At 36.3% G+C, this 10,918-nt stretch overlaps 1 pseudogene; it reads left to right on the top strand.

Moving 5' to 3' along the window:
• Positions 1 to 226: 226 nt before the first annotated feature.
• On the top strand, positions 227 to 9,327 carry LOC138335652 (proton-coupled amino acid transporter 2-like; annotated as a pseudogene).
• The last annotated feature ends 1,591 nt before the right edge of the window (positions 9,328 to 10,918 follow it).

The raw sequence follows: 10,918 nt of genomic DNA, 5'->3' as shown, positions 1-10,918 counted from the left end.
CATACAAAATTCCATTAAGCTGATTTCATATATACTCAAGTTATTGTGTTTACAAGGAAATGTTCACGGACGACGCACGACGGACAAAAGACTATCACAATAGGTCACCATGCCCTATGGTCAGGTGACCTAAAAGTTTGTATGATACATTTTAATAAGCTATTTTCGCACTATCAAACACCTAAATGCATTAATTGATTTGCCCTTCAGAGATTTTCAAGGATTTATGGTGCTTATGAGTTCCTTCCTCAGCATCAGCTTCCTTGCTTTTCCTTAAATTGTTAAGCTCCTGGGCATTTGGGTAAGTAAATTTTTTCACAATAAATTTAAACATTTATAACCGTATAGCCGGTTATTTCTGCGTTTGAAAATTTTCGTGATTTGAATTAAATAGAAATTTTTTTAACTGTTTTCAATTTTCGCGAGTTTCGCATTAAATTGATATGTGCCGTAATTTTCATACTCACGCATCAAGTCACCACCAAAATTTACCAACCTCTTTGAGAAAAATGATTACGTGGTACCTACTACCTCTTTAGTATTATATCGTAAAAGGAACTTTTATCTCTCTTATCTTTTATCTTCTTACTTACGTCTCACTTGATACCGCCTCACATATTAAGTCTGTTACTGTTATTTTACACTTGTTTTTATCACATAATCCGCCTGATATCCAGTGATTTTGTCCGTGTAATATTTTTGCGTATGTCACTAGTTTAATATGACCTGAAGCGATTCCCATTGGCTGGAAATTCATTGTGACGTCAGACAGAAACAATAAGATGACGTCAGGAAAAATGACGTGACGTCAGGATAACGAGGCCGGCTGGACAAAATAGCGGCCTTTGCTGGATTTTTGAAATACATTTGCGAGTGAAATTCTTTGTTATGTAGGTATTTGCAATTATGTGATAAAAAGTATCTTAAATTTGTGTTCATTTCATATGAGATTTTACAAAACTCGTCTCGAAGTTTTAATTTTGCTCGCCAAGGCTCGCAAAAATAAAAACTTCTTAGACTCGTTTCATAAAATCTCATATGAAATGAACACTCATGTAAGATCATATATATATATTTCCAATTTTTTGGTCTTTTATTTTGTTATTTTCATTTTAGGACCATTGCTGATTTCTTTTCAGGCCGGATGTGCCAGACTATTCAGCTTTGGAATAATGAACGAAATAACAGCTTTGGTTCTCGTTGAAAGTACCAAGCGGTTGTCGGAAAGGTTTGTTAATACCACGGAAGCTTTAAGATGTCACATCTGATATCAATGATTGAAAGTTCTTCGAATTAAGCATCAAGCATCAATAGTCCTATAATGTTCTTTCAAATTTCCTTTGCTACAAAAATGCATACGGTTCATGAAGGAAATAGAAAAAAAAGTTAAATAAAGTAAAGAATATTTAAACAAAGGTTAACAGAAGGTGGAAATTATGAGCACGTTCTGATTGATGAGATGCTTACAATATTCAATAAATCTATTCTTCTTGTAGAGTAAAGACGAAATAACCTGGAGAAAATTATAATTGGCATTATAAACTATGTTGAAGGTTTCCTGTGTAGTTTGATATAGAGACATATTCAAGAAATTGTCTGCTTAAGAAATTTTTTATGTTTAATTTTAATACGGTGATGTCTTATATCGAATCTATTTAAAACAGCAACATACCAAAAGTTATAAACCCAGTTGAATGTTACAAACCGTTTCAATGTCTGTTTTACCAACATAATATATAGTGTGACGCTTGAAAAGGATTCCCCAATATCAGACGGGGAGATTGTTTGTTGAACTAGATGTCCTAATCCTAGCTAAGGCTAAATGTTTTATATCAATGGTAGAGCTGAAAGCTACAATGGCAAGATGGATGGGATTTTAATCAGAATCGCTTTAAAGATTCAGTTTTTGTTTCAATGCTAACCTTGACCCCTGAATAGGCTGAAGGAACTAGAAGAGTGAAAGCATCTGCCTCAACCTAATGGTTGGCAGCTTTATAGACATAAATATGGATTTATCAAAATGTTCATTATAACTTTAGTATTCTCCCATAATAATTGCATTATTCAGATGAGGGTTACTAGTGTCCTACAGTGTGTATTAACAAACAGGGTAATCTATTTGTTTGTAAGACTTCATTAACCCCCTATTAACAGCCAGGGTCATTTAAGGACGGCCTCTCCTGTAAGTAGTGTTTTGTGCTTAAATGTCTGTTTTGGGAGGCTGCGACATGATTATTTGTGTTAATCAGTTTAACACTATTTTTTTTATACTTTTTTGAGTATTTCAGTACATACATGTTGCTATGGCTAATTTCAAAAATACACGATTAAAGGTAAATAATTTACATTAAGGGGACTGCTTTGTTGGCTAGAAATGTACTGTACATGTTTAGTTTAGTTCTTTTACATATATTTTACAGAACTGGTGAAAGGTTTAGCGATATAGGTAAAGTTGCGGAGATGAGTATAAAGCTTGGACCTGCATGTCTGAAACCTCACGCGAGAAAATTTAGGTAAACGCTGTTATTATACTGTTAAGTGGTGGGAGGAAGAAAATGCTTGTGATAAGTATCGGTCTTTATTATACAATTTACAACTGAACTAGTACTTTTGTTGAAATCTACAATGCCTAGCTGTATTTTGTAATTAATTTTAAATCAATTTTCAAACTCAAAATCATTTAACTTTTGGCAAGATTTAAAATGACGAAAATGCTATGCAATTAAGTATCGCGGTATGTATATATAAACGTAACATCTTTCTTATGTGTTTCAAATTTTTTATAAATTGCAATATATTCATGCAGTACGTACTTATCATACCGAGTTTGATGTCGCTAATGAACCTCTTTCAAAAAGACGTAAGTACATGGTGGGTTTTTTTAAAACACATCCAATTTAAATTGACGATATGTATGTTTTTTGTTTGAATATGTTTGACTTTTAAAAGATTATCTGTGTTGTGGGTTAACACATATGAAAACGAAGGGAAAGAAGAGTTAAAATTCTCGTTATTGGAGAGCCCTGCAGGTAGGGCGTTAGAATTGTACCTGCTGCCCCTATTGCATGATCGTAAAAGGCGACTAAATTTAGGATCTTATCTTTCTTTTCTTCATAACTGACTTTATCTTTCCTAATGCCTTCCTTGGCACCGCCTCACTTTTGGCCTCGCGTTGATCGTTCGCCCCTGTGAGGAAGGCTCTGGGTTCTGTCCCCTGGCCGAGACACACCAAAGTCTATAAAAGTGGTAGTTTCTGCTCCTGCTTAGAGCTCAGCAAACGGGGAGTGGGACGACTGGTTCGCCCGTTGTCAGTATAATGTGACCGGGTGGGGTGTGTTGCTTGGTGTCTTCGGCGGCATGCTTCAGTGATTAGCACTATAAAAAGGGCAATAGTTCCACTATACAAGAAGACATAACATGAATTTACCGCAGTCTCCAAAAACACGCACCTCGCACAACATACACGCAACACACCGCATACATGGGAGGCCGTCCTTACATGACCATAGCTGTTAATAGGACGTTAATTAATCAAACAAATCTCGTTATTGGAAAAGCTTTCTTTATTGGATCTCATGTGGGCAATGTCAGCCTTGCATGTAGGACGTTAGAACTTACATGTAGGTCATGTGCTAGTAGGGGCCGCGGTGGCCGAGTGGTTAAAATGTACCGACATATTACCACATGCCCGCCAGGTACTGGCCGCTGGTCGGTGGTTTTTCTCCGGGTACTCCGGCTTTCCTCCACCAACAAACCTGGCACGTCCTTAAATGACCCTGGCTGTTAATAGGACGTTAAACTAATCAAACCAAAAAATGTGCTAGTAGTGTCCTATATTCACGCCCCCCCCCCCAAAAAAAAAGAGAAAAAAATTGTCAGTACTTAGAGAGGAATCACAGATATGAGGAATTCTTACTGTCTGTGTAATAGTTGTACTTCTATTTGTCTCTGTCCTTCATATGATATAATTTATCTCCTGCTGCCTCGCTGCCTCTACTTCCTGTGTCTTGTTCGTTTTTATCTCCCACTTTCACCGAAACGGGTGTTATTAATTTGGGTCTGTCTCTCTGTCTAGTCTGTAACGCTAAGTTTCCCTTTAGGTAGGGCGTTAGAATTGTACCTGCTGCCCCTATTGTGTGATCGTAAAAGGAGACTAAATTTAGGATCTTATCTTTTCCCTTCTTCCTAACTGACTTTACGTTTCCTAATATCTCCCTTGGCACCGCCTCACTTTTGACCTTGTGTTGAGCATTCGCCCCTGTCTTATGCGGCATGCTTCAGCAATATAGGATTATAAAAAGGGCAACAGTTCCACTGTACAATAAGACAAAACACGAACAGACCGCAGTCTCCCAAAACACGCACCTCGCACTTCATACACACTGCATACATGGGAGGCCGTGCTTACATGACCCTGGCTGTTAATAGGACATTAAAATAATCGAACAAACCCTGTGAGGAAAGCTCTGGAATCTGTCCCCTGGCCGAGACACACCAAAGTCTATAATAATGTTAGTTTCTGCTCCTGCTTAGCGCTCAGCAAACAGGGAGTGGGACAACTGGTTCGCCCGTTGTCAGTATAATGTGACCGGGTAGGGTGTGCTGCACGGTGTCTTCGGTGGCATGCTTCAGTGATATAGCAGTATAAAAAGGGCAACAGTTCCACTATACAAGAAGACACAACACGAATATACCGCAGTCTCCCAAAACACCGCACTTCACACAAGCAACACACTGCATACATGGAAGGCCGTCCTAATATGACCCTGGATGTTAATCACCGAATTTTTCTCGAAACTTAGTAAAATGCTTAAATGTCTCGTGGCCTGAAGTTATGGGCGTTTGATTAACGAAAGCGGGGGATAAAAAAATCCACGAATTTGCTTTTTTACATATTTGCCAGAATGTTTTTCCTTCTCTTATACGCACTGAATGCACACACCATCCTGTTATATAGGAAAGATCAAGAAACCTTTTCTAATACTATCTATAGATTCGCTCAAAGTCATGTTTTTTTTCTTTCTTCACCTTTGCGCTATCTTTTCCATAATAGCCTTTACTGTTTCCTTCATAACAATTTCTATGACTCGTTGACTTAAATTTTTTAGCTACATTAAATAAACTTTCAGAGAGCTTCTGCTTAATACATATGCATGTGACATGTGCCTGTTATGCCTTTGAAGAAAGCAATATATAAAACCCCCATATCATCCATTGACTTCTTTCTTCGGTTACGTCTTCTCCTGCCAGAAGCTTTTCCTTAGTAGAGGTATACCTTATGCCCTTATTACATCGTAAAAGACGACAAAGTTTAGGATTTTATCTTTTTACTTCTTCCTAACTAATTTTTTTCTTATAAAGGATGCATTCCTCTCTTAAGTCAAAATTTCCTAGCATCATATTTTTTCTCGTACAGTTTTTTTTGTAACATGAGTTCATAGTATAGAAGAAAAGCATATGTGTGTGTGCTCGTTTTTGAGCTATTGTCCCTCAAAGACACCTAGTTGATAACATATTGGATTTTATGGGAACTTTGCCGTTTTGGCGAGATTAATAAGACTGATATTTTTTTTCTCAGAATAACAACATATACTTTCCCTATCCCTTAATTTTGAGCTACAAAATGCGTCATTTGCATACATTTTTGTCAAATTAAACTCTTTATTGGAAAAATTCTGTTATTAAACATTTGTGTATATCTTGTATATCAATAGGGAAAAGATTGCCCTTTCTTTATCAGGAAAATGGGAGTCCGTGTGCTTATTTTTCTGTCCCGTTAATTTTTGTTATTTTTTTAACATTTTACAGTAAAAAAATAAAAGTACTCATATTACTATTAAATGTTAAAATAAAGTGACAAAAGTGTATAAATTTACATATTAATGCACAGTAATTTAATTGCCACGAACCTAGTAAAGATTTACAGCAAACATTAGCTCTATAAAACAAAATGCTAGTGCAGTCATGATTTAAGTAAAAAAATTAAGTGAAAAGGGGTAAAACTTTGGCTCTACTCAAACCGAAAAAAAACATTATGGTCGCCATAATGGTCTATTTCTTAAGATCACCGCATAAAAATCCTTTTAGAATAGAAATGTATCTTTTTAACAGAAACTGATAATTTTATTTAAAAATCTTATAAATTCTTTAATCTAAGTCAAAACGAGACTGAAATCTCTTAACCTTGATTTTTGTATGATTAATTAACGTTCTTATTAACAGTCAGGGCCATGCAAAGATAGCCTCTGATGTATGCGGTGTATAGACTTTCGCGTGTCTCGGCTAGTAGGGGACAGAACCCAGAGCCTACCTCGCAGGTCGTTCTTACATTGTATGACCTTGGCTCTAAAAGGATGTTACTTGATCCCACAAAGAAACTTCCCAATGTCATTGTTGTAATATCTAGATATTTATATACTTGCTAGTAATTCAGAATTGAGTTGACTTTTTTTACATGTATTGCATCAACTCTCTCTTTTTAAAACACAATTACTGACTATACAGTTGTATATCTCCCTTCATATTACAGATTCTAGGTGCGTATTTCTACATGAGCGATACTGTTTCTATTTCGGTTTTGCTGCTGCCTGTTTTTCTAACACAACGGCTAAAGTTGATTTATTTTTTCAACACTGCTGGTAATTTGTCCTCGTCGCCTTGTTGGCGATCTCATTCCAATACATCTTCCAGGACCTACCGGATGTTAGCAGGAGACCAGCTTTAAAATCTATTAATTACATAACGCTGACATCATTTTCAAATGATGCAATGTTTTCTTATGGCGGAATTCCTGTGGTAAGTTTCAGGTGGTAGATAACTGGATATAATATTCTCTATTTGTTTCACGTCGATTCTGCATTACTTTATGAATTTCATTGTGGAAAAAAGGGCGTAGGAATCACATTTGAATATAAATCTACTATGATTTCTGAATTTCAGATTTTGCCAATACGCGATAAAATGAAAAACAAAAAGAGCTTCGACGGTTGGAATGGTGTGGTCGGTCTAACCCTAGTAATTATGACAAGTGTTCGTGTGTTTTGCGGCTTTTACGGATATTTAAAATTTGGAGAGGCTGTCACTGCTAATTATTTGTTAAACCTGCCTGGGGATCAATGGTGAGTAATGCTGTGTATTAGGTGGGGAGAACACATAGCACCAGAACGATGATAAACAAATGATGGTAAGTATATATGGTAATGATTTCCTCTTGGTGTTTACGCATGGGTACGTCATTGACGTGATTGGAAACTGACTCCACCCATATTTCATCCAATATTTTCTCGACAAAAGTGCGGGTGTGCGCTAGTTTCTTTATTTTTTTTAATTTAACAAAGTAACGCAGTGTACATGAAGAAGAGGTAAGTGTTCTATTGATTTCTAATAAACTGAGAATTGCTTTGGATTTGATCGATGTGAATAACTTATACCGGCTAATAAACCAAACTAAATCAGCTATGTGTGGTAGATAGGTAACAGAACGATAATGAAAATATTTCCTGACACATGATTCAATATTATTATTGTATTACATTGTGATACAAATAAGCTGTCCGGTCCGGTATGTAACTCGTGTGTTCTTTCCTCATTTGACGAGTGATTACGTTGAGACGGAAATAGGACACTCGACACATTGAAATATTAAAAAGTTGCGTAATCAGATGGGGACCAAAGGGAAACGATACAAATTAGACTGAAGAAATATATCGATATTTATATAATGGTCGTCAGATCATTTGCAGTTTGTGACACAATTCATTAAATACTAGAATTGAAAGTTTGATTCTTTGCAGGTTGTACAAGTCATTGAAGATACTTTCATTCATCAGCCTGTACTGCTTACACGGGATATATGCTTATGTAGTGGTTAATATCATATGGACCCCGTTAAATGAAAAGGTTGTCAAACTGAAATGGGTACAATAATACGGCGAATATGGCTGTCGGGTGACTTTGCTTATACTTTCCTGTGAGTATGCAGCAATAGCTGCGCTGCGTTACTGTAAAAGGCAACTAAATTTATAAGTAATATCTTCATTCCGACACCTCCAAACCTGTGGCCTATAGAAGGGGCAGTTTCTACTGCACCTTTGCTTAAAACTATACAAAACACATCACGAAGACTATACCCATTTGTCCTTTTCTTGTAAAATTTGAGAATCCATACATTTAACAATAGGTCCAAGGACATCAACGGTCATCTGACAATGATGGCAAGCATGGTATAAGAATTTCATTTGAATAAATATGATTTCATGGTAGCCACCTTTGATTTGGTAACAAACCATAAATTATGATACTTGGTTGGGACCACAACAGGATCATTTCACGCAAGTTTCAGCAAAGTCACACTGGCAGAACTATACAAGAACTTAAAAATTTCAAAAGTTTCAATATGGAGGCCGTATCGAAAATCTTCAATTTCGGGTTGTCCAAAAAAATTAACAACCATATGTTTTCAAAATGGTGGATTTTGTCAGCCATCTTGGATAAAGGATCAGTTCGAAAAATAAAACGCTTGGTCAGGACCATATCGGGAAGATGACGTCTGTGGCGGCCATCCTTGATTTCGGATTAGCCCAAAACATAATTGTCTTCCTCAATGATGTTTCTCACAAAAATATGGATGTAATCCACTCAATGGTTAAGGAGGAGTAGGATTTTAAAACCAAACTTCATCAAAGTAGGCTTTTGAATAAATAGTCATACGGACGGCTCACGACGACAGACGAAAGTGACAATAGGTCATCTGATCGAATCGTTTAATATCGGTGGTAATAAAATAATAATCGATTCGAATAAAAAACAATGAATTTAGCAAATTTAAATAATTTTATATACTCCATTTTATTGATATTGCTATTATTATTCAAATCGCTTTACGTCCGTAGTCCGTTTCTCGTTCCGTTAACAATTCTTGAAATCGCTATGAAATGTACTATAGGTATTTGTTACAAATTCCGTGCATTGATTCCCCTAGGACCCTAGTGGTACATATTGACCGATATCTTAACAATATAAGCGGCAGGCAGCCAACTTTCGGCTTGGATTTTGTCACCGTCTTTTTAAGGTATATTTACAATTATGGTGCCCGAGTTTGAGCTGCTGATGTCTTTGACTGGATGCATGGGTGGATTAAGTGTAGCACTTGCTGTTCCTTACATCATAGCCTTATTGACACTCCATGATGAAAGTGAACCACCAGGGAAAGCCACCGGAACGATGATAATCATATTCTGTTTGTTATCACTCGTGTTTGGGATATACGTAACAGTCTCCGGGATTGGAGTTGCCTTCTATATGACGATCCATCATATTGTATTATAACGGTTTGCTGTGAATGTAAGGTTCACGAATATATCTACGTAAGTTTTATTCATGGAAATGAATGCAATATTTAAGAGTTGAAATGTGGAATCCATTTTTCACGATTTTTTTTTTGTTGGTTCTCCGATTCTATTATGATTTACAAAACACATTTATATATAGACACGTTTAAACGCAATATGTTATTACTTTGGTGGAAGTTGATATTAAACTCTATTGCAATATGTCTAATAAATTAAATAAAAAGTCGTTGATAAATGTTTGTAGAAAAAATACTTCACATGCAAAGTTAGATAAAATGGATTTGAAATATTCTTATTTAGCTGTGTGGTGTATTGTTATAAAAGTGAAAATGTAGTTTTCAGATAATAAAGCATACACTTTAATGGTTTCATGTTACTGGTTATATGTTTATAATGCTAACGTATACATTTCTTAAGACAAAAGATATTCCACACACCCGACTTAATATTCGATCTAAGATATCGGCTGGTATACAATGCACTACCTGTATAATCGTAACTTTACACTATTGAAAATGTCACAACTCAAACATACCACAGCCTTCTAATCCTTTGGTTTACTCTAAATCAACTTTCTTTCGCGGCTACAAAATTTCGAAATTTTCTATTTTAAAATTTAGCGTGATGGGTGTGTTGCTAAGATTAACATTTGTCCGTAAATTCCTACAGAATCAATTATGTAAATGTTTATTCGTGGAGATAAACTTTCACGAGTTTACTTGAATATCGTTTAAAGCAACTTGTTTTAGGGACTTTTTATGTCATCTGAACAATTAAGATAGTTAATTACGTTAATTAACATCTCTTTGTGAAAACGATACCTTCAGTACATATGCAACATGAAAATCAAAGATATTATTTCTTCTTCCTTTTGGCCTTCAGGTGAGCGCTCGCGCTTGTGAGGTAGGCTCTAAGTTCTGTCCCCTGGTTGAGACACACCAAAGTCTATAAAGTGGTAGTTTCTGCTCCTGCTAAGCGTTCAATATACGGGGAGTAGAACGACTGATTTGCCCGTTGTCAGTATAATGTGATCGGTGGGATGTGTTGCTTGGTGTCTTCGGTGTCATGCTTCAGTGATAAAGCACTATTAAAAGGGCAACAGTTCCACTATACTGTAGAAGATACAACACCAATATACCGCAGTCTCCCAAAACACGAAACATGTTTTTGGCATTTGAGACAAATGTTCCACCACTAGCTATATTGTGGGCTAACCGAATTCTATTTTTCTGTTATTGGTGACTTGTTATGATATCTAACTGAATTTCCTTTGCCGTCCTCTCGGTCATTAAGAGTAGCCCCTGGTAGTTTAAATGGTCATCCATGTTGGCTGTATTGGCATTTGTTGTATTGTCTGGGACCCAGTCTTCCATCCTGCCTATGACCTCCTTGTCTCCCCTTGTTACTATTGTAGTGTCCCCTCAGAAGAATTTTCCATTCCTGTATTTTTTGAAGGGCATAGATAAATGTCCAGGTGTTCCATAAGTATAGCATTTCTTGTTATTAGAATATGTTCTATCATTTGTCATCTTGGTGCCTGAGTAGCGTTGAATTGTATGCGCCCTATG

Source organism: Argopecten irradians, chromosome 11 (assembly GCF_041381155.1).
Source record: "Argopecten irradians isolate NY chromosome 11, Ai_NY, whole genome shotgun sequence".
NCBI lineage: Eukaryota > Metazoa > Mollusca > Bivalvia > Pectinida > Pectinidae > Argopecten > Argopecten irradians.
This window is presented reverse-complemented; position numbering and strand designations above follow the sequence as displayed.